This window comes from Felis catus, chromosome F1 (genome assembly GCF_018350175.1).
Source record: "Felis catus isolate Fca126 chromosome F1, F.catus_Fca126_mat1.0, whole genome shotgun sequence".
Taxonomy (NCBI): Eukaryota; Metazoa; Chordata; class Mammalia; order Carnivora; family Felidae; genus Felis; species Felis catus.
The window spans coordinates 23,925,196-23,950,525 of record NC_058384.1 but is presented as its reverse complement, the minus strand read 5'-3'; the positions used below and the strand labels follow the sequence as shown (position 1 = coordinate 23,950,525).

Here is a 25,330-nt window from a genome sequence, read left to right as displayed (position 1 = left end):
TCCAAAGCTTTAAATCAGTACTTTTATCTGTGTACATTATTTAGGACTGACAGAAAAAGCCAACTCACCCCACTGTCTTGAAAGTTACCATTGTCATCATAGCACCTAAGGACCACAGCTAAATGATTTTTTAATACCTTGCCCTTCACCTGCATGGCATCCTAGTCTCTGTTACTAGTAATAATTTTAATAATATACTATGGATTATACATATTCCATTTTCTTACATCAAGAAAGTTCTATGTTCTGGGGTACCTGGGTGGCTCAGTAGGTTAAGTCTCAGACTCTTGGTTTCTACTCAGGTCATGAATTCATGGTCTGTGGGTTCGAGCCCCACATCTGGTTCTACAGCTGACAGCATGGAACCTGCTTGGGATTCTCTCTCTCTTTCTCTCTCTTCTCTGTGCCCCCCCCCCTCACTTGCACTGTCTCTGTCTCTCTCAAAATAAATAAATAAACTTAAAAAAAAAGAAGAAAGTTCTATGTTCTCATCGAATGTGTTAGCAACCTGTATCAGTTTCCTATTGCTACTATAATAAATTACCATGAACTTATTGACTTGAAACAACACATATTTATTATCTTACAACTCTGTAGGTCAAAACTCTGAGACGGGTCTCACTGGGCTAAAATCAAGGTATCAGCAGGACTGTATTCTTGCTGAAGACTCTAGGGAAACATCTCTTTCCATGACTTTTCCATTTCTAGGGACTGGCTGCATTTCATGGCTCATGACGCCCTTCCATGTCCAAAGTCAGAAACAGCTGGTCAGTCTTTCTTACCTCACACCAGTCTGGCACTGATTCCTTTTCTGCCTTCCTCTTCCACTTTCGGGATCCTTGTGATTACATTGGGCCCACCCAGGATAATCTTCCTATCTTGAGGTCAACTGATAGGCAACCTTAATTCTATCTGCCACCTTAACTGTCCTTTACCACCTAACATGTTCACAGATCCCAGGGATTAAGATGTGGACATTTTGGGGAGGGCGTCCTTCTGTCTTCCACACGATACAATCCCAATGTACAGTTTGGGAGATCTATTTCTTGAGGCCATTCATAGTGGGATCACTGCATCAGTCTGGGTCCTGTCAGAAAAGAAATAGCACATTTAAAAGTGATGATTGGAGGCACCGGGGTGGCTCAGTCAGTTAAACATGTTCAGGTCATGATCTCACAGTGTGTGTGTTCGAGCCACACGTCAGGTTCTGTGCTGACAGCTAGGAGCCTGGAGCCTGCTTCCAATTCTGTCTCTCCCTCTCTCTCTGCCACTCTCCCACTCATGCTCTGTCTCTTTCTCTCTCTCCCTCTTTCTCTCTCTCTCTCTCTCAAAAATAAATAAACATTAAAAAATTAAAAAAAAAACCAAAAGCCATGATTGGAAAATAGTTAATGAAGAGGCAATTTGCAAAGATGTGGGCAAGGTTAAAGGAAATCAACAAGGGATAATAAAGCTCCCTAAGTACAATAATAGCAGAAAGGGACAAAGATTGGAGGAAGCAGTTACCAAAGCCAGGTAAGGGCTATGGTCTTAGGTAGAAAAACACAGCCAGTGCCAAGTCATGGCCCAGGAGGGAAGGAGCCAGGGGAATAAATACCCTAATCTCTCTTTGCTTCCACCCTTTGATCTCCTCCCAGAACTGTCCATGGACTAAACCTGCCCAATCCGGAAGGCAAGGGAGCGAGGCTATGTGGCCAATAAAAATCAGTAACTCAGGACACAAAGCAGGTGGAGAAAGGTAAAGGACTGGTCTGTTGGGGCAGACTCTACACACATACTATTTAGTTAAATAATTCTTACTGGAGGAGAAGTGGAATCTACCACCCAGCAGGACATTCGTATTTTTTTTTTTTTTTTTATTTCTTTTCTCTTTTCTTTTTTTTTTTTTTTTTTTTTTTTATTTTTATTTTTATTTTTTTTTTAATATGAAATTTATTGACAAATTAGTTTCCATACAACACCCAGTGCTCATCCCAAAAGGTGCCCTCCTCAATACCCATCACCCACCCTCTCCTCCCTCCCACCCCCCATCAACCCTCAGTTTGTTCTCAGTTTTTAAGAGTCTCTTATACTTTGGCTCTCTCCCACTCTAACCTGTTTTTTTTTTTCCTTCCCCTCCCCCATGGGTTCCTGTTAAATTCTCAGGGTCCACATAAGAGTGAAACCATATGGTATCTGTCTTTCTCTGTATGGCTTATTTCACTTAGCATCACACTCTCCAGTTCCATCCACGTTGCTACAAAAGGCCATATTTCATTTTTTCTCATTGCCACGTAATATTCCATTGTGTATATAAACCACAATTTCTTTATCCATTCATCAGTTGATGGACATTTAGGCTCTTTCCATAATTTGGCTATTGTTGAGAGTGCTGCTATGAACATTGGGGTACAAGTGGCCCTATGCATCAGTACTCCTGTATCCCTTGGATAAATTCCTAGCAGTGCTATTGCTGGGTCATAGGGTAGGTCTATTTTTAATTTTCTGAGGAACCTCCACACTGCTTTCCAGAGCGGCTGCACCAATTTGCATTCCCACCAACAGTGCAAGAGGGTTCCCGTTTCTCCACATCCTCTCCAGCATCTAGAGTCTCCTGATTTGTTCATTTTGGCCACTCTGACTGGCGTGAGGTGATACCTGAGTGTGGTTTTGATTTGTATTTCCCTGATAAGGAGCGACGCTGAACATCTTTTCATGTGCCTGTTGGCCATCCGGATGTCTTCTTTAGAGAAGTGTCTATTCATGTTTTCTGCCCATTTCTTCACTGGGTTATTTGTTTTTCGGGTGTGGAGTTTGGTGAGCTCTTTATAGATTTTGGATACTAGCCCTTTGTCCGATATGTCATTTGCGAATATCTTTTCCCATTCCGTTGGTTGCCTTTTAGTTTTGTTGGTTGTTTCCTTTGCTGTGCAGAAGCTTTTTATCTTCATAAGGTCCCAGTAATTCACTTTTGCTTTTAATTCCCTTGCCTTTGGGGATGTGTCGAGTAAGAGATTGCTACGGCTGAGGTCAGAGAGGTCTTTTCCTGCTTTCTCCTCTAAGGTTTTGATGGTTTCCTGTCTCACATTTAGGTCCTTTATCCATTTTGAGTTTATTTTTGTGAATGGTGTGAGAAAGTGGTCTAGTTTCAACCTTCTGCATGTTGCTGTCCAGTTCTCCCAGCACCATTTGTTAAAGAGGCTGTCTTTTTTCCATTGGATGTTCTTTCCTGCTTTGTCAAAGATGAGTTGGCCATACGTTTGTGGGTCTAGTTCTGGGGTTTCTATTCTATTCCATTGGTCTATGTGTCTGTTTCTGTGCCAATACCATGCTGTCTTGATGATGACAGCTTTGTAGTAGAGGCTAAAGTCTGGGATTGTGATGCCTCCTGCTTTGGTCTTCTTCTTCAAAATTCCTTTGGCTATTCGGGGCCTTTTGTGGTTCCATATGAATTTTAGGATTGCTTGTTCTAGTTTCGAGAAGAATGCTGGTGCAATTTTGATTGGGATTGCATTGAATGTGTAGATAGCTTTGGGTAGTATTGACATTTTGACAATATTTATTTTTCCAATCCATGAGCAGGGAATGTCTTTCCATTTCTTTAAATCTTCTTCAATTTCCTTCATAAGCTTTCTATAGTTTTCAGTATACAGATCCTTTACATCTTTGGTTAGATTTATTCCTAGGTATTTTATGCTTCTTGGTGCAATTGTGAATGGGATCAGCTTCTTTATTTGTCTTTCTGTTGCTTCATTGTTAGTGTATAAGAATGCAACTGATTTCTGTACATTGATTTTGTATCCTGCAACTTTGCTGAATTCCTGTATCAGTTCTAGTAGACTTTTGGTGGAGTCTATCGGATTTTCCATGTATAATATCATGTCATCTGCAAAAAGCGAAAGCTTGACTTCGTCTTTGCCAATTTTGATGCCTTTGATTTCCTTTTGTTGTCTGATTGCTGATGCTAGAACTTCCAGCACTATGTTAAACAGCAGCGGTGAGAGTGGGCATCCTTGTCGTGTTCCTGATCTCAGGGAAAAAGCTCTCAGTTTTTCCCCGTTGAGGATGATGTTAGCTGTGGGCTTTTCATAGATGGCTTTTATGATCTTTAAGTATGTTCCTTCTATCCCGACTTTCTCAAGGGTTTTTATTAAGAAAGGGTGCTGGATTTTGTCAAAGGCCTTTTCTGCATCGATTGACAGGATCATATGGTTCTTCTCTTTTTTTTTGTTAATGTGATGTATCACGTTGATTGATTTGCGAATGTTGAACCAGCCCTGCATCCCAGGAATGAATCCCACTTGATCATGGTGAATAATTCTTTTTATATGCCGTTGAATTCGATTTGCTAGTATCTTATTGAGAATTTTTGCATCCATATTCATCAGGGATATTGGCCTGTAGTTCTCTTTTTTTACTGGGTCTCTGTCAGGTTTAGGAATCAAAGTAATACTGGCTTCATAGAATGAGTCTGGAAGTTTTCCTTCCCTTTCTATTTCTTGGAATAGCTTGAGAAGGATAGGTATTATCTCTGCTTTAAACGTCTGGTAGAACTCCCCTGGGAAGCCATCTGGTCCTGGACTCTTATTTGTTGGGAGATTTTTGATAACCGATTCAATTTCTTCCCTGGTTATGGGTCTGTTCAAGCTTTCTATTTCCTCCTGATTGAGTTTTGGAAGAGTGTGGGTGTTCAGGAATTTGTCCATTTCTTCCAGGTTGTCCAGTTTGTTGGCATATAATTTTTCATAGTATTCCCTGATAATTGTTTGTATCTCTGAGGGATTGGTTGTAATCATTCCATTTTCATTCATGATTTTATCTATTTGGGTCATCTCCCTTTTCTTTTTGAGAAGCCTGGCTAGAGGTTTGTCAATTTTGTTTATTTTTTCAAAAAACCAACTCTTGGTTTCGTTGATCTGCTCTACAGTTTTTTTAGATTCTATATTGTTTATTTCTGCTCTGATCTTTATTATTTCTCTTCTTCTGCTGGGTTTAGGCTGCCTTTGCTGTTCTGCTTCTAGTTCCTTTAGGTGTGCTGTTAGATTTTGTATTTGGGATTTTTCTTGTTTCTTGAGATAGGCCTGGATTGCAATGTATTTTCCTCTCAGGACTGCCTTCGCTGCGTCCCAAAGCGTTTGGATTGTTGTATTTTCATTTTCGTTTGTTTCCATATATTTTTTAATTTCTTCTCTAATTGCCTGGTTGACCCACTCATTCGTTAGTAGGGTGTTCTTTAACCTCCATGCCTTTGGAGGTTTTCCAGACTTTTTCCTGTGGTTGATTTCAAGCTTCATAGCATTGTGGTCTGAAAGTATGCATGGTATAATTTCAATTCTTGTAAACTTATGAAGGGCTGTTTTGTGACCCAGTATGTGATCTATCTTGGAGAATGTTCCATGTGCACTCGAGAAGAAAGTATATTCTGTTGCTTTGGGATGCAGCGTTCTAAATATATCTGTCAAGTCCATCTGATCCAATGTCTCATTCAGGGCCCTTGTTTCTTTATTGATCGTGTGTCTAGATGATCTGTCCATTTCTGTAAGTGGGGTGTTAAAGTCCCCTGCAATTACCACATTCTTATCAATAAGATTGCTTATGTTTATGAGTAATTGTTTTATATATTTGGGGGCTCCGGTATTCGGCGCATAGACATTTATAATTGTTAGCTCTTCCTGATGGATAGACCCTGTAACTATTATATAATGTCCTTCTTCATCTCTTGCTACAGCCTTTAATTTAAAGTCTAGTTTGTCTGATATAAGTATGGCTACTCCAGCTTTCTTTTGGCTTCCAGTCGCATGATAAATAGTTCTCCATCCCCTCACTCTCAATCTAAAGGTGTCCTCAGGTCTAAAATGAGTCTCTTGTAGACAGCAAATAGATGGGTCTTGTTTTTTTATCCATTCTGATACCCTATGTCTTTTGGTTGGTGCATTTAATCCATTTACATTCAGTGTTATTATAGAAAGATACGGGTTGAGAGTCATTGTGATGTCTGTATGATTTATGCTTGTAGTGATGTCTCTGGGACTTTGTCTCACAGGGTCCCCCTTAGGATCTCTTGTAGGGCTGGTTTAGTGGTGACAAATTCCTTCAGTTTTTGTTTGTTTGGGAAAACCTTTATCTCTCCTTCTATTCTAAATGACAGACTTGCTGGGTAAAGGATTCTCGGCTGCATATTTTTTCTGTCTAGCACCCTGAAAATCTCGTGCCAATTCTTTCTGGCCTGCCAAGTTTCAAAAGAGAGATCAGTCACGAGTCTTATAGGTCTCCCTTTGTATGTGAGGGCACGTTTACCCCTTGCTGCTTTCAGAATTTTCTCTTTATCCTTGTATTTTGCCAGTTTCACTATGATATGTCGTGCAGAAGATCGATTCAAGTTACGTCTGAAGGGAGTTCTCTGTGCCTCTTGGATTTCAATGCCTTTTTCCTTCCCCAGTTCAGGGAAGTTCTCAGCTATTATTTCTTCAAGTACCCCTTCAGCACCTTTCCCTCTCTCTTCCTCCTCTGGGATACCAATTATGCGTATATTATTTCTTTTTAGTGTATCACTTAGTTCTCTAATTTTCCCCTCATACTCCTGGATTTTTTTATCTCTCTTTTTCTCAGCTTCCTCTTTTTCCATAACTTTATCCTCTAGTTCACCTATTCTCTCCTCTGCCTCTTCAAGCCGAGCTGTGGTGGTTTCCATTTTGTTATGCATTTCGTTTAAAGCGTTTTTCAGTTCCTCGTGACTGTTCCTTAGTCCCTTGATCTCTGTAGCAAGAGATTCTCTGCTGTCCTGTATACTGTTTTCAAGCCCAGCGATTAATTTTATGACTATTATTCTAAATTCACTTTCTGTTAAATTATTTAAATCCTTTTTGATCAGTTCATTAGCTGTTGTTATTTCCTGGAGATTCTTCTGAGGGGAATTCTTCCGCTTGGTCATTTTGGATAGTCCCTGGCGTGGTGAGGACCTGCAGGGCACTTCCCCTGTGCTGTGGTGTATAACTGGAGTTGGTGGGCGGGGCCGCAGTCAGACCTGATGTCTGCCCCCAGCCCACCGCTGGGGCCACAGTCAGACTGGTGTGTGCCTTCTCTTCCCCTCTCCTAGGGGCGGGATTCACTGTGGGGTGGTGTGGCCCGTCTGGGCTACTTGCACACTGCCAGGCTTGTGATGCTGGGGATCTGGCGTATTAGCTGGGGTGGGTAGGCAAGGTGCACGGGGGTAGGAGGGGCAGGCTTAGATCGCTTCTCCTTAGGTGATCCTCTTCAGGAGGGGCCCCTCTTCCGTGGGCCTCTCGTCTGCGTTTGGCTCCGGCGACTCCGTTCTGCTAATCCTCTGGCGGTTTTCTGGGTTATTTAGGCAGGTGTAGGTGGAATCTAAGTGATCAGCAGGACGCGCGGTGAGCCCAGCGTCCTCCTAAGCCGCCATCTTGCTGCTTCTCCAGGACATTCGTATTTTAAAGTAGCCAGTTTAGCCCAAATTAATCCCAAATCCCAAGTGGAATTTATGGGGAAATTTTTTTGAGCTGCAAGGCCTAAAGGAAGTCCTATGTGTGAAATTGCACTATAGGACGTATATATTATACAACTAATAAAAATAAAGAGGTACCATATATACACAGAACTATATGGAACAGGGAGGATTTCATTGGGTCACAGTGATGAAGCACTGATCCAAAGGGTTTAGCCATGAAGGAATCATAACTTTCCTATTGTTTCATCAGGACTTTATGGGTAAACATAGAGGTGGTCGTCATCACATCCCGGACAAAATGTTAGTGTGGCAGGGTATGTGGTTTATAGATCGCTTTTCATCTTGCCAGTGGTTACCCAGATGCCATTTTTGCAATAACTCCAATGAAGGTATAGGTCCAAAAGTAGGGAAAGCAAAGAAACCATTATATGTGTGTCAGTCACTCACATGCCATGTTCATGAAAAAAATTACAAACTAAACAAATAAAAACCACCAGCTTGGCTGAATACTGGCTCGGGGGAAAGAGTTTTCCTCGCGGTGGAGAAATTTCTAGTGAAGGAGAGAGACACAGTTGTAGAGGAAAGTACATTTTAGCAAATGGGAAAATCTTCCAAGGAAAACTCAATGCAGAAGAAGTTCTTTTTCCTTCCTCAAAACACAGAGGGCTATATATAAATTCCTGCCTCCAAAATGTCTGGAAGGAAAGGACCTCACAGAGAGCAGTTGCTCTCTTTTTCAAAGTGAAGTTCAGGAAGAACGGCACATCCAAGGCCCTGCATTACATTGTCTATGGAATAATTTCATTGGTAAAGAAATAGTGAGGGCATTTAGACAGACAGCAGCTGAAGTCTGGATAATTGAGGTCAAGGTAATCTTCTTCACTTGATTTTTTTTTTAAAAGGTTGAGAACAATACATGCTTCTTATTCTGAAACATTTAAGCAGTACAGAATAATATAAAATGAAAAGCAAAAGTTTTCCCTTTCTTTCTCCCTCTCTTGACTTTCCTCCTTCTTTCCCTTTCTCCCCTCCACCTCGAGATCTTGAGATCTCAAGATGTGTGTGTGTGTGTGTGTGTGTGTGTGTGTGTGTATCCATCTGTCTTTCTCCAGCCACTTATACACACATTTTGGGGGACAGCTAGCAGTCTGTCAAACACACTTTAACAAAGAAGGAATTTACAGAAGGCTATTGGGTAGCTCACAGGATTATCAGAAGGCTATTGGGTAGCTCACAGGCTATTGGGTAGCTCACAGGAAAACCAGGAACAGAAAAGCAGGCAAACACCTAAGGGTTCCCAGACAGCTGTGGGCACAACCAAGTCCAGAAAGGGCCCATGTACTGTCAGCGCCACCCCGGTGCGTGTTGCAAATACGTCTGGAGGGGCCATCACGGGACACGGCACTGCTCTCATTGCATTTTCCAGTCCTCTACTGTTGTACAAATGGTCACCACTCTCCCTCCATCTTCACATCACAACCTTCCTGTCTGCAGTCTCGGGTAAGAGAGTTGGGTTGGCGAGACTCAATCCGATTGGCTGAAGCACAGCTTCCAGAGGGTAAGGATAGAGAATGTTTGGTTAACTAGGGTGCGTGGCAGGAAGGTGCCACCTGCCAAGAGTCACACAGTAGAAATCTCAAATTGGAAGAAAGTTTGGATGCTGAGCAGCCCAAGACAGACAAACCCCTATTATACAGACCCTGGCCTTTTAGTGGGCAGGTTGTCTGTCAAGAGATTCAGCTCAAATCTTCCCAGGCAGCAACCCCAAAAGAAAGAGAACATCTCTCTTACGATAGCCATGTGTTAAACTCAGGAAATATTCTGACACTGTTTGGGTGCTCATTCCTGCACCAGCCACTGGAGTCCTTGGAGTGGAATATTTTGATAGGCTCAGCTTGGACAAGCATGCCCACATCTGTGACTGGGAGTGGTTAGGTAGGCACCACAATTGAAAACCACTCATAACCCAGGAAGCGAGTAGAAGATGGTTGTTCCAAGGAAGATACACTGAAGATAGAAACATAATGTACATTTTAGGAGGTCTTGTGATCATTTGGTCCATAATTTGACTCTCATTTCTTTATGTTAAAGATTGTATTTATTTATTAGAGAGAGAGAGAGCAAGAATGGGGAAGAGGGGCAGAGGGAGAGGGCAAGATAATCGTAAGCAGGGGGGCACCTGGGTGGCTCAGCTGGTTGAGCGTCCAACTTTGGCTCAGGTCATGATCTCACAGCTTGTGAGTTCGAGCCCCGCGTCGGGCTCTGTGCTGACAGCTCAGAGCCTGGAGCCTGCTTCGGATTCTGTGTCTCCCTCTCTCTCTGCCCCTAACCCACTCATATTCTGTCTCTGTCTCTCTCAAAAATAAATACACATTAAAAAAATTTTAATCTAATCTTAAGCAGGATCCACACCCAGTACAGAGCCTGATGAGGGGCTTGATCTTAGTATAGTGAGATCATGACCTGAGCCGAAAGCAAGAGTCCAACATTTAACCGATTTCACCACCCAGGCACCCCTCTCATTTCTTTTTTTGAATTTAGTTATTATATCTTCCTTTCTCAGTCACCTCAATATCACCATAAAAATCTCAGATGTTGTTATTAATGGATCTCAGATTTCATCAGGTAGCTCCTTAAAACTGTAGATAAGACTTGAGCCATGACAGAATAGCCGGTGTGGGATTAGCCCTCCTTCCACAAACAACTAAAACTGTACCAAATGTATAAGGCAACTGTTGTCAAGCTTTGAGCAACAGGCAGCACAAGTCTGTAGTCCTTGAGACCAGGAAAAATTCACAAGGTGATCCCTATGATTGCCATCTCTCTCTGCCTGGAGACAACTTCAGAGTTTGGAGATGCTGAACTAGTTAGGATCTTTAAGACAAAGCAAGACACTAGGTAGGGAGGAGTTACACAGAAGTGAGACTCAAAAATCTTGACCTTGGCTAAGGACTAGGCTGTGCATGTTCTAAGTTTACCAGAGAGTGGCTTCTATGTGAGTGGGACAAAGGGATCTGAGAGATGAAGCTGGGAAATGTTGGTGTGCCAGCCCAGCCAGAGAGTAGAGACCTCATTAACACCCTGGGTATCCAGCCGAGACACCAGAAACACCATGCTTTAGTACTAAGGATCATGATCTAGCAAGGCCTACAATAGACTCAGTAACAAGACCTAAAAACAAGACTTCTGATTGGTAGAGCCATCAGGTTGGAAGCTGACTCTACCCAGTTTACAGAGTCTTAGAAAACACCAGCACCTTCCACATATCTACCATAAGAAAGCATAAACCATGTTTATGTAGATTTAAGGTGCTCAGCAAGCAATTGAATTGCCTCCTGGAACAAAAAACAGAGGAAGATTGTAGAAAATAAAAATTGACTACAAGATGGTCCAAAGATTTGATTTGCAAACAAAGATTTAATGCAGCAACCATAAATATTTTTAAAGATTTCAAATACAGTGTGGTCTCAGTGAGCTATCAGATAGGGAATCTCAACAGAGGAGTGAAAACTATTTTTTAAAAAACATAAGAATTCTAGAACTGCAATGTACAACAACTTAAATGAAAAGTTCACTGGAAAGGATTCGTACCTGAATGGAGATGACAGGAGATTTAATCAGTGAACTTGAAGACAAATTAATAGAAATTATCACTTAAGAACATTAAATAAAAATATTTCTAAAAATGGGATCTCAGGGATGTGTAGGATAATAGAAAACAGTCTGACATCTATGTAATTGAAATGCCAGAAAGAAAAGAAAGTGAAGAAGGTACATAAAAAATTTCTGTAAAAGTAATGGTTCACATTTTCTTAGATTTGATGATTAACTGACTTACAAATCCCAGAAGCATAGTCTGTTCCAAGCAGGATTCTGATTACTAAGCAGGTAAGAAAACCACATGTAGACACACAGTCAAACTACTGGGTTTGATGTGTGAAAAGATGAATCTAATGTATAGTGTCAGACAACAGACCAGTGCTTCCCTGGGTCTGGGAGTGGAAGGAAGAGGTTGACTAGAAGGAACCATCAGAGAACTTTTGGAATGATGTTCTATGCATTGACCATGAAGGTGGCTGGCTGATGGCTGTAAGCGTTTGTGAAAAATCATCATGCTGTATTCTGAAAGTATGTACATCTTATTGTATGCAAATTATTTCTAAATAAAGTTGGGTTAAAAAACTAGAGGTAATACTTAGTCAAGATAACACTTCAAACATCCGGATTTATTTTCTGTCTTATTTTCGTGCCATTAGTCTATTTTTATTCAGAGAAATCTGATTTTTGTTCCTTCCTGCAAAAGAATAAACTGGCCCACAAGTGAAAATTTTAAACACAAATGACACGTTGTTTGCCTTTTTCCCCGCTTAATAACAGACTTCTGCCTAATCAAATTCACTTACACAAAATATACCCAACTACAGGGGCGCCTGGGAGGGTCAGTCCATTAAGTGTCCTACTCTTGGTTTCAACTCAGGTCATGATCTCATGGTTGCTGAGTTTGAGCCCCACACAGGGCTCTGTGCTGACAGTGTGGAGCCTGCTTGGGATTCTCTGTCTCCCCCTCTCTCTCCCCCTCCACTGCTCATGCTCACTTGCTCTCTCTCTCTTTCAAAATAAATAAAGAAAAAACCCAACTACACATCTTCTTCCACTCAACATTTAATCTCTTTAAAAAAATTTTTTAATGCTTATTTATTTTTGAAGGAGAGAGAGAGACAGAGCACAAGCAGGGGAGGGGCAGAGAGAGGGACACACAGAATCTGAAGCAGGCTCCAGGCTCTGAGCTGTCAGCACAGAGCCCGACGCGGGGCTCAAACTCACAAACCATGAGATGGTGACCTGAGCCAAAGTCGGACACTTAACCTACTGAGCCACCCAGGCGTCCCGATATTTAATCTCTTAATAGAATAGCACTGTTTTTGCATCTACTCATTGGATACTACATATTACTGTTACTATATGTTAAAATGTAGATTATCCAAACTTTCGCTGTTTAAATATTCATACATTATAAATGAATATGAAAGTGCTGTTAAAACCAACATGTTGTGTTTATAATTTGCCATTTAATTTCTTGCTTAATTATTTAAAAAATTAAAACTTCAATATTTTGGAAGTGATGCAAAATTTCAACTTATGTTTTAAAAGTGTTCTGAGAATTTTATCCAATACAGACAGATTTTAGGTTTCTATGGGAGTAAAATGCTTTAAATTACTTAATGGATCTGATTATTCAGAATTAGTCCTTCCCTTCCAAAGAAATGTTTTAATTGTAAATGAAGACAGATTCTAGTTGAGGTTGTGTGATGTAAAATGCTAGAAAAAAGCAGAAGGGATATACTCTCAGTGCACAAAACAATAGTAGCAATCAAGCCTGTGAAGTTATTTTGGTCAATTTTACTACATACATTTTTAAAATATTGTTTTAAGTTTATTTATTTATTTTGAAAGAGAGAGAGAGAGAGAGAGAGAGAGAGAGACAGCATGAGTGGGGTAGGGGCAGAGAGAGAGGGGGAGACAGAATCCCAAGCAGGCTCCACACTGTCAGCACAGAGCCTAATGTGGGGCTCAAACTCATGAACCATGAGGTCATGACCAGAGCCAAAATCAAGGGTCAGACACTTAACCAACTGAGCCACCCAGGAGCCCCAGTAAAAAAAAAAAAAAAAAAAAAATTAAAGGATGAGCCTATAGGGATAAAACAAGATGATATAAACAGAGAAGAATAGTGTATTTGTTAAAGTATCACTGAGGTAAAGAGCTTTTAGATTAATGAAGAGAAACTCAAACCATAAGCTTACAGTAGACCACCATCTAGAATCCGGAACTGGCACAAAGGCTTTAAATCCTGGTCCCATTACTTAACACCTATTTGATTCCCCTAAGGCTCAGTTTTATGTTTGAAAAACAGCTGTAATAATGGTCCTTGCCTCCCAGGATCATTGTGAAAATTAAATGATAATACATGCAAATTTCCTAACATGGCAGGAGGCACATAGACATGCCCCTCAACAGCGACTAAAAGAGAATGACCAGTGTCCTTCTCACGGATTAAATCTTGGTAGCAGGTGTGGCAAAAGATTCTCTTTCTGGCTCTTAACAAAGTTGTAAAAGCCAACATATAAGGAAAGGCTCTCTGTCGTCGTGCTAGTCATACTTCAAGTGGCTCAAATGCCCCAGAGGGAAGCTTATACTCTAGATGTTCTGGGATCTAACCCTTTATGCTGTAGAAGGATGTTGGAGGCAAGGTGACCTTCTGAATAACAGAGAAGCTGTTCTCATGTGCTATGATGATGATGTTAGCAATGACAGCCATTTCCCTAACCAAGTTGACTACTGACCCAAAAATGAGATTAAAAACTACACATTTTTTTTCCTGAGCCCTGAAAAGCCCAAAGAGAGAACTAAATAAGAAACAGGCTTGAGATCTGGATGATATCCAGGTCAGTGGCTATAGGATATTCTTCTAATTGTTTTGTCACTACAAATTTAATGCCCGCAATATGCCAATGCCTGCACATTTTTATTTATGACATGATATAATAATTTAATTACGGCAGGCAATTCAAAATGGTGACTATTTGTGTCTCCTTAAGAAATATGCCGATTTCTTATTCATTCTGGAATATTGTTGGGGGTGGGGGAAGGTGGGGCAGAGGGACAGACAGAGGGAGGGGAAGAAGTGGACATATGAGCTACATAATCTTCTGCCCACTGAAGGGACAAAAAACCTAAAGGGTTTAAAATCTACATGATACAATATTGCTATGGCAACCACTATTGCCTTAAACAAGGTAAGATTTAAGTGTTGGGGCGCCTGGGTGGCTCAGTCGGTTAAGCCTCCGACTTTGGCTCAGGTCATGATCTCACAGTTCATGGGTTCGAGCCCTGTGTCGGGCTCTGTGCTGACAACTCGGAGCCTGGAGCCTGCTTCAGATTCTGTGTCTCCCTCTCTCTCTGCCCCTCCCCAGCTCATGCTCTGTCTCTCTCTGTCCCAAAAATAAATAAACAAAAAATAAAATAAATAAAAAAATAAATAAAAAATAAATAAATAAAATTAATTAATTGAAAATAAATTTAAAAAATCTAAGATTTAAGTGTTTTGTTTTTAATTTCAGTTTTTATCAAAATAATGATTGTGTGTGGTAAAAATCAAATAATAAAGAATTCATAAAGCTTGGTATTTCCCCAACTACCTCTTGATATATTTTCATCTCTTTTCATTGTTTCTCTTTTCAACTCTTTAGTTATTTCCACAAGTGTAGGTACTATAATTATAACACTGTAGTCTTATTATCATTTATAATTATGATCAATTAATGCATAAGAAATGAAAATTTACCTTGCATTAACATCCTCTTTTGCATCCTCTTCCCAATATTTAGTATTCATACGACTTTTAATTCTTCCATTGGTTACTTTTGTAACATGAAATAATATGATTAAACTATTTGTTTCCATTGATTTTCTACTGAGTCATTCCAACTTGGAAAACTGCCTTACCCTTCCTTTCCATATCTCCCCTACCCCCACGGCCATCTATCAGCTCTATATTATTTTACATCATCCAATATTTATTCATAATTACATTTTGTCCTGAGATTTCACCAATATTCCTGCTTTGTTTGTGGATTGACTCTGAAATTTAAAAATGAATAAACAGTGTTTGCGTTAGTATAACAATGTAACTACTGTCTACTGCTTGGCAAAGCAGTGTATTAGGGTTACTTTTCATTTTCTCTAGGCTTTATAGTGCCAGGGTTGGGCCACTTTAAAGAAGCTCTTTCTAGCGTCAAAGCCAAATAGATTTCCCTTTTTCCATTATGTCATTTGCCTAAATTGACACCACATTTTGGATTGCCTCTTATTGCACAGCACTTTTCTTATAGTCTTTGTTTTTCTGAGTCTTCTTTGCCCTTACTTATTTGATTAGAGGTTGGCATTTCAAACTTTTATTAATATTCTCAATTAATGCCATTTTTAATCACATATTTTATTCCACAGAGATTTCCCTCCTGGTCCCATCTGGCGTCTTGCTCCAGTGGGGACTGGAGCTCTAGAGTTGCTGCAAACGTCACCCTGAAAATTCTCATTGTTTTAACTTGGTTGGATACACTGTTTCTCAAATCCTATGTCTTCCTTTTTTTTTTTTTTTTTTTTTAAGTTTTATTTGTTTGAGAGACAGAGTGAGCGTGCATGGGAGGGGCAGAAAGAGACAGAGAGAAGGAAACTGAGAATCCCAGGCAAGCTCCGTGCTGTGAGCCCAGAGCCCGATGCAAGCTTCAAACTCACAAACCATGAGATCATGACCTGAGCTGAAACCAAGAGTCAAATGCTCAACCGAGGCACCTCTCCTTTTTCTTTTTTATCCCAATTATGTGGAGTAGTACATCCTCAGGAATTAAGACAAATTGTTTGCAAATTACATTTTCTGTGCTTTCATGCTGAAATCATTATTGGCCAGTCTGGGGATATAAATAATTTTCTTTAGCATCTTTAAAGTACTGTATCTTTTGTTTTCAGGCTTCCAGACTTACTCTTTAGAAGTCTGGTGACAATCTGATTCCCCTTCCCTTGCATGTGAACTGTTGTATCTCTCTGAAAGCTTTGAGGAATATTCTCTTTTTAGTGTTCGGTGATTTTATGAAGATGTATCCAGGTGTGGATCTTTTTTAAATTCATTGTGGGGAAGGCTCTACCTAGTTTTCAGTTCTAGGAACTTCTCTTTGTAATATAATTTTCTTTCTTATCTCCCTCCCTTTTTTCTGAAGCCTTAATTAATAAAAAAAATGGCTTTCCTGGATTACTATTTGAATGCCTCATTTTACAATTTTATGTATTTTATATTTTCAATCTGTTTGACCTATTCTACATTTTGAGAGGTTTTCTCAACCTTAATTTTCAATCTTTCAATTGAATGTCTAGTTTCAGTCATCATTCAGCCCCAGGGAGCTCTTTATTCTTCTGCGATTGTTCCATTTTGGAGCCCACGGGTGGCAGCTGTGGAGGTGTACCTTTCAAATCTCCCTCTGGGAAGAACCTGCTAGAAGTGGTGTGGCTGACTGAGCGCCTACAGGTGCAGATCTCTGGAATCCACCGCAGCATCCACCCTGAGCCTTCACTCACTGGAAGCTCGCAGGCAATGACTGAGCATGGTGGGGACCCCAGAGCCTTTCCACCAATAACCCAGGGGGCTGGCTGAGACATTCTCAGATGGCCCGCAGTCTGAAGCTCTTCCCCTCTCCTTTGAAAGCTGTTAGACCTGCATCACAGACTGAAGGCTCCCCACTCCTCCTGTCCCCTCGGGCCTTTATCTTTCACAGCCGTTAACCCCCATATATCTCTCATACTGGTTACTTTATCTTGGCTTTTGCTTCCCAGAAGACTAGAACTGACAGAGCATCCCATCCTTTCTTTATGAATATACTATCTTCTCACACCTCTTTCAACATATTTAGCTTATTCTTATAACACCCAACACATGTAACAAGATGCACTTTACCGCATATAGTGACCTGGTAAGGTCAAATCACATTGCAGTAAACTGAAATTCATTAGGGAAAAAAAAATGCCATCAACACATCAAAAAAAGGAAGGAAGGAAGCTAGATGCACCCCTCCCCCACCAAGTTTCCAGAGGAGGCAAAATGTTTAATAATTCTAATAGTTGAAATAACATAGCAAAATATATGAAAGCATGATCCTGTTCCACCTGCTATTATATAAAAATTTCAGACTTTGTGGCAAGATATGCTATTACCTCATTCAAATAATCAGTGGCAGGGATCACGCAGGGCCTTGTACTTCTAGTTATCCTCATACTTGTCCAGCCTTGTCTTGCTACTGGATTTTTGGATTGTTGAGGGCAAGGGGCCATATCAGGCACTGAAGAAGTGCCTGGTAATAATAACAGTAAGAACAGGTGCTGATTATTGTATGCTAACTATATGCCAGATAAGCTGGTAAACACTTTATGTGCATTGTTTTCTTTAATCCATGCAAACAATCCAGTTTTACAGATGGAAACACTGAATCTCCAAGAGGCGGTGAAAGCGGCCCACGGTCCCACCTTAGGAGGCTAGAAGGAGGCACACACCTGCCTGCCCCCGGAATGGACACTCTCCGTCGCACCCAGCCAGACACTGCCTCCACCGACGCGGAACACATACAGGACCCGCAGTAGTTTCGGTTACATATAAAGTGGGTTATAAAAACGTCATTTAGTGCCCTGTAATATGCATTCTATAGCCTTGTGATGGGGAATGAATGTGCAGAGCCAAGGAAGTCGTGTACATTTTGAAATGATCTTCCTGGGAAGAAGCACACCATTTGTCAATATCAAATCTTACCTCGTTTGAAGTTCCCAGACTCTCTGGAGCTCTAATAAGAAGTAGCTTGTTAATCTTTGAAATACAAATGCTGATCAGCAGAGTTTTTTTTTTTTTTTTTTTTTCCCTCTTCTGTCGTTTAGGGCCTCTGTGGGAGGGAAGATCATGTTAACATATGCATGCTTACTCTCTTACAGAAAACCAACTCTTTATTTACCTGAGCTTCTCCTCATGTCCCTGGACAAGTAATTAAACCAAATCATTGACCTCTTCTGGAGCAGCTTATGAGTCATTTTTTGCTAAGTGAAAGAAAAGGTGTTTGGAAAAAGAAAATGCCATTGGTTCAGAATCAGAATAAGTAAGTTTATACAGAAAATATGCACAGGAGACTTGGCAGCATCTTTTGGGGCCTATTTTTTTCCCTAATATTCAGAAACATGAACTTTCATAACAACAAATGTCATCCTTTCTGTTCTTGGAATCCCTTTATGCGTTGCACGTAGCTCATGAGGGATTGCGTGTCATGACAATTACAACATTGCATTCAGCTGTTTATTAGAAGGTTAGGATTCACCCAAGAATTGGATATGTGACTCCCTTCCCTCTCCTGAGAAGAATATAGGTATTTGGAGGCAAAATTCTATTTGTTTTTCCTCCTAATATTTTCTAGTCACCAGTCCGTATGGCCATAACACGTGTTTTCACTTCTCTTAACGTACCCATTCAGAAGTTACCAGAGGTTAGCAATCAGAATCCCAGAATATAAGATGGCAACGCCAGTCGTTAGAACTGAGCTGTGACATGTACAAGGGACTGGTATGCAAAAGATGTTTGGAAACTAAGGCTGGCTAGTTCCCAGGTACTGTTTCAGTTGATGGCCAATCTAAGAGTCTCTGGAAAACATATAAGCTGATGCTCTCTTGACTTCAGTGGCTACTGCTTGGCTTGTCTCTTTGAAAGTGTCATGTCCCCCGACCCGGAGCCAGCTGAAGTGTTTGCTTTTTCTCAAACCTGACTTAACGCAAGCAAAACTTTAAAATTTTAAAACATTTTTGGGGGCGCCTGGGTGGCTCAGTGGGTTAAGCATCCGACCTCAGCTCAGGTCATGATCTCACGGTTCGTGGGTCCGAGCCCCATGTCAGGCTCTGTGCCGACAGGTCAGAGCCCGGAGCCTGCTTCAGGTTCTGTGTCTATCTCTCTCTCCCTGCCCCTCCCCTGCTCATACTCTGTCTCTCTCTCTCTCTCTCTCAAAAATAAATAAAACGTTAAAACGTTTTTTAAAAAACATTTTTTTGAAAGATGGAATTGACCTGAAGAATGAGAAGACAGTTGCTTAATGATCTGAAGTTCATTCATTCTATGAAGGTACTGTTTTAAACCTCTGGGGTGGATGTCAGTGATATGATGGAATAAGACAAACGTCACTAATAAGGTCACTGCCATCATGGAGCAATGGCAGACAGATCACCATTTAAATATACACGAATTAGGGTTATTGTAGGTCATACAAAGGCAAGATCTAGAGAGCTGTGACGATCTAGAGAACTATGAGGATGAGCAAGAGAGGGAAGCAATATCACTTAGGGGAGACAAGGAAATCTTCTTTGAGAAGGTGGCATTTAGGGCTGAGACGAGCTGGAGTTGGCAGGGGAAGAGTGTGGACAAGCAGTCCAGCCTGTGTGAAAGTGCAGAGGTGAGAAGGAACCAGAAAGTCGGTGTGACTTCAGAGCAGAGTGTGAAGTGCTTTTGGAGCCCCAGGTAATCTCTGAAGAGTAGAGACTTCTATGACCACAGAGAGCTCAACCTCAGTTACGAAACACCTGCAAACCACACAATATTGGGCGTGCAGTAAATGATTTGCCAAAGTGCCATCAGCATACACAGCTCAACACGGTGAAGAAATGTAAGCTGCCTCCTACAGACACACCTGCACTCATACCAGATGATGTGCATACAAGATTATTCATGGCAACATTGCCTTAACCAAAGATTAGAAAAAACCCAGTGTTTCTCAGTAAGAGGCTGGTCAAGATAACGCCATATGATGGAATAGAATGCCTCTGAAAAAAGAATGGATGAGTTCCTTACATTCTCAAATGAAAAAATCTCCAACATACAATATTTAAAAATTTTTTTTTCTAATCTTTATTTATTTTGAGAGACAGAGAGAGGGTGAGCAGGGGAGGAGCAGAGAGGGGGAGACGCAGAATCCAAAGCAGGCTCCAGGCCCCAAACTGTCAGCACAGAGCCCGATGTGGGGCTTGAACCCACAAACCGTGAGATCATGACCTGAGCTGAAGTCAGACACTCAATTGACTGAGCCACCCAGGCGCCCCCAACATATAATATTAAGTGAAGAAGTAAGATCCAGAAAAATGTGTACCCTGTGCTAGAACTTATAATTAAAAAGAAAAAAAAAGTAAAGAACAGTCAGAAAATGAGAAGACAAGTCACAGACTGGGAGAAAATATTTGCAAATGACATATCTGATAGAGAACTGTTATCCAAAATATACATAGGACTTTAAAAACTCAACAATAAGAAAATGAGCAATCCAATTAAAAAATGGGCAAGAGACCTGAACAAACACATCACTGACACAGATATGTAAGTGCCAAGTAAGCATATGAAAACATTTTCAATATCATATGTCATTAGGGAATTGCAAATTAAAACAATAATTAACAGAGTCGTATAACAAATTAGAATGCTTAAAACACAAGAAGTAGATTTCCACAAAAATATTTTAACAAGAGTTTGTAGTTAACACCATATTTTAAAAATGAGGTATGCTGTGAATGTATTTCCTATGAGAATCCTTTCCCTTTGCTGTCCTCCCTCAGTGTCTGACTACTTGAAAAAATAAGTAGGTAAATTAAATAGTAAGATACCACTACACATTATAATGGCTAAAATACAAACCTCTGACAACACCTAATGCTGATAAGGATGTAGAGCAAACGAACTCTTGTTCGTTGCTGGTCAGGATGTAAAACAGGACAGCTACATTGGAAGAAATTTTGTCAGTTTCTTATAAAATGAAACACACTCTTACCATATATATCATCCAGCAATTTCCCTCCTTGGCATTTACCCAAACAAGTTGAAAACTTATGTCCACACAAAAACCTGCACACAATGTTTATAACAACTTTATTCTTAATTGCCAAAACCTGGAAGCAACCAAGATATCTTTCAGTAGATGAATGGATAAGTAAACTGTGGTATATCTAGACAATGGAATATTTTTCAGCACCAAAAATAAATGAGGCGTCAAGCCATGAAAAGACATGGAAGAAACTTGAATGCGTATTACTAAGTGAAAGAAATCAATCTCAAAAAGCTGCATACTGTATGATCCTAACTATATGACATTCTAGAAAAGGGGTATCCATGGTGACAATAAAAATATCAGGGTTGGGGGAAGGGAGGAACGACTATGCAGGGCACAGGGAATTTGGGGGACAGTGAAACTATTCTGTGTGGTACCATTGTAATGGATATATGTCATTATAAATTCATCCAAACCCATAGAACATGCAACACCAAGAGTGAACCCTAAGGTCAACTATGGACTTTGGTTGATAATGATGTGTCAATGTTGATTCATCAATTGCAACAAATGTACCACAGTGGTAGGGGTTGTTGACAATGGGAGAGGCTGTTCATATGAGAGAACAGGCAGTATATGGGAACTGTCTGTACTCTCCATTCAATTTTGCTGTGAACCTAAAACTCTAAAAAATAAAGTCTATTTTGGGGCACCCGGTGGCTCGGTGCATTAAGCATCTGACTCTTGAAGGCTATTCCAGAATCTCAGGATCATGGTTTGTGAGATCGAGCCCCCCCGTTGGGCTCCACACTGTCAGCGCAGAACCTGCTTGGGATTCTCTCTTTCCCTCTCTCTCTCTGCCCCTCCCCAACCCTCTCAAAATAGATAAATAAACTTAAAATAAAATAAAATAAAATAAGGTTCAAATAAATAAAATAAAATAAAGTTTATTTTTAAAAAGCAAAGCAAAAATAAACAAAATAAACAATGTATTTGTATTTGGTTGTATGTGCATAAGAAACTTTTAAATACTATTCCAAAAACTGATAAAAGTGGTTACCTGTGACAGTGGGGACATGGGGCACATGGAGACAAAGATAGGAGTGATACTTTTACTATATACTTTTTAACATTTTTTTTGATTTATGAAATATGTTTATCTAAAATTGAATTCTTTGATGTGAGTACAGTAGAATCAATCTCATTCTGATCCCGGACTCCACCATTTATTAGCTGGGTAGTCTTATAAGGTTTCTAAACTCAGTGCCTGTGTTTCCTCATGCACAAAGTGCGGTTAATAGTAGTTCCTACCTCACAGGAGCGTTTTGAGAATTAAGTGAAATAATTACATGCAAAGCCATTAAATCAGTGTCCACCACATAGTAAGTGTTCAATAAATCATGGCAATAATCAGTGTCATGCTGCTGTCTAGAAACATACAATTTTTAAAATGGCATGTGTGGGTTTTTCTGGTGATTGGAATTATTGGTAGGATTAAGGATGATTTGTATTTTCTTTATCGTGCTTAAAATGTCTTGCAAATATTCTATAAAGATCATGCAGGTATATTGAGAAAATCAGTACGGTTTTTTTTTTTGTAAGTGGCAAGAACACTTAACATGAGATCTACCCTCTTGACAAAATTGTAAGGGCACAATACAGTATTGTTATCTATAGGCATCATGATGTACAACAGATCCCTTCATAATCTTACATGGCTGAAACTGTATATGCAATGAGTAGCAAGTGCCCTCTCTTACCTCTCCCCCAGCAACTTTGGCAACCAGCATTCTATTCTTTGTTTCTACATGCTTGACTATTTTAGATATAGTGTTTGTCCTTCTGTGATTGGTTCATTTCACTTACCATAATGTCCTTAAGATACATCCTTGTTGTTCCCCATGAGCAGAATTGCCTTCATTTTTAAGGCTGAATAATATTCCTTTGTATGTGTGTATACACCACATTTTCTTTGTGCATTCATCTGTTGGTGGGACACTTAGATTGTTTCCGTATCTTGGCTATTGAGAATAATGCTGCAATGAATATGGGAATGCAAATATCTCTTTACATCCTGATTTCAATTCTTATGGATAAATACTCAGAAATGGAATTGCTGGATCATAATGCTACTGCTACTTTAATTTTTTTTAGGGACACCTGTGTTCCATAGTGGTTGCACTGTTTCATATTCCCACCAACAATGTACAAAGGTTCCCTTTTCTCTGCATCCTCATAAACTTGTTACCTTTTGTTTTTTTGATACTAGCCCCCCTGGTAGGTATCAGGTGATATCTCATTGAGGTATTGATTTACATTTCCCTGAAGATTAGTGTGTTAAATGTCTTTCACTTACCTGTTGGCCATTTATATCTTCTTTGGAAAAACGTCTGTTCAAGTCCTTTGCTCATTTTTAAATCATGTCATTTGTTTTCTGCTTTTGAATTAAAGGAGTTCCTTATGTATTCTGGATGTTAACCTCTTATCAGCTATATGGCTTGCAAATATTTTCTCCCATTCCATAAATTGTCTTTTTACTCTGTTGTATTGTTTGCTTTGCTGTGCAGAAACTTTTTAGTTTGACTTAGTTCCCCTTGTTTGTTTTTGCGTTTGTTGTCTGTGCTTTTGGCATCATATCCAAGAAATCATTGCCAAGACCAATGTCTTGAAGTTTCCCCCTTATGTTTTCTTCCAGGAGTTTCATTCTTACATTTAAGTCTTTAATCCATTTTGTATGGTGTTCAATAAGCTCTATTTAAAAACAAAAACAAAAACAAACTAAAAACTATTTTCAGTCTTAAACACTGCCCAATGGGTTTTGCCTTCACCTCTGCCTTGCTTCTTGCCCTTTAGGATAACCTAACCCACTCATTTACTAGCTTTTGCATTCTCTGGCTTCTGAGATAATTATCCCTCCAGGCCACACCTTTGTTCTTGGTTTGCTGTAGTTCTATATAAGTCTCACTCCTGGCTTTAGGATTCTAACTTCAGCCCAGCCTCTGACCTTTAGGACTAATGTTTGCATCTGTTTACCATTTGAATTTTGTACTTAAATGTGGGTATGAATCCCACCCTAGCTTTGTCGCCAGGAAACCACCCCTAACAAAATACACTTGGCTATCACTTGGATATCAACCTTGGATATCTGGATAGCCCCTAAACTGGAGAAAGGTTGGCAGGTAGGAAATTAAGATAATTCACATGTTGTGCAGAAGATATATTTACTGACATGATAAAAGACTCAGCATCTGGGCATGATTTTCAACCAGAGAAGTATCAAATTTATAAAAGAGCCATTTGATTTTCTAATGTGACATGATAAGCATGCCTTCTTGTAAAAGCATTTTACAGAAAAACAAAATGGCACAACACCAGGCTGACAGCAAAGACAATTCTGTGAACAACTGCTGGAGCTGTTCCATGCAGCATTTGAGGTTGCTTGATTTGGAAAGAAAGAAAGAAGAAAGAAAGAAAGAAAGAAAGAAAGAAAGAAAGAAAGAAAGAAAGAAAGAAAGAAAGAAAGAAAGAAAGAAGAAAGAAAGAAAAAGAAAGAAAGAAAAGAAAGAAAGAAAGAAAATAAGTTATACGAAAGTGTAAGGATGAACGAGCCATACACTACTGTCTGGAGTTTTAAGGAAAGAAGGGCAGTGGGGGTGCATTTCCAGCCTAAAGTGAACATTGGATTTGACAGCCGGAGGGAGGTCGTCTTGCTGATGCCTGTCCTGCCCAAGATCTCTGCATTTTCAGTGCATCCTCGGCAACTTCCAAGAGACGGAGATGTCATTACTGGATTTTATGTTAACTATCAATGGGCAGAATTTGCACATCAGCACGTGTTTAACATTCGAAATAATTCCCCCCACACTGACATAGGAAAGAGAAGGAAAAAAAAACAAACAATGTAAAACAAAAAGTGACTATCTCGCTGGCTCAGAAACATCTGTAGCCTGATATTTCTAGCTACTTGGATGAAAATTTTGTATTCCTCAGTATGATTTTTATGCTTCTAGAATTTTCTAGAGAATGCTCAACTTTATTTATTTATTTATTTATTTAAAAAAAATTTTTTATGTTTATTCATTTTTGAAAGACAGAGAGAGACAGAGCACAAGCAGGGGTGGGGCAGAGAGAGAGGGGGACACAGAATCCGAAGTAGGCTCCAGGCTCTGGGCTGTCAGCACAGAGCCTGATGCGGGGCTCGAACTCACGAACCACGAGATCATGACCTGAGCCAAAGTTGGATGCTCAACTGACTGGGCCAACCAGGCGCCCCGAGAATGCTCAACCTTAAACTGATAATTTAATTTTCTTGTTCTACAGGCATATTTCCCCCCGGTATATGTGTAATCCCAGACATTATGAAAACAAAAATGTAGTGTTTCCTTCTCTTTCTCCTCCTCCTCCTTCTTTGTCACTTCTAGAAAAAGGAGCAGTTATTAAGTGTGCTTAATATAGAGAATCATGATCAAGAGAATGCAAAGTCACATAAAGTCAATTTTGATGCTCA

The 25,330-nt window shown here is 40.0% G+C and overlaps 1 protein-coding gene across 2 annotated transcripts in view; it reads left to right on the top strand.

The window, feature by feature from the left end:
• Positions 1–18,043, top strand: part of TSEN15 (tRNA splicing endonuclease subunit 15) — a 185,903-nt gene extending 167,860 nt beyond the window's left edge. For both annotated transcript variants that reach the window (XR_006591898.1, XR_006591897.1), the window contains one exon: positions 17,455–18,043. The gene's annotated coding sequence lies outside the window, so the exon portion shown is untranslated. The remainder of the gene's footprint in view (positions 1–17,454) is intronic.
• Positions 18,044–25,330: the final 7,287 nt, after the last annotated feature.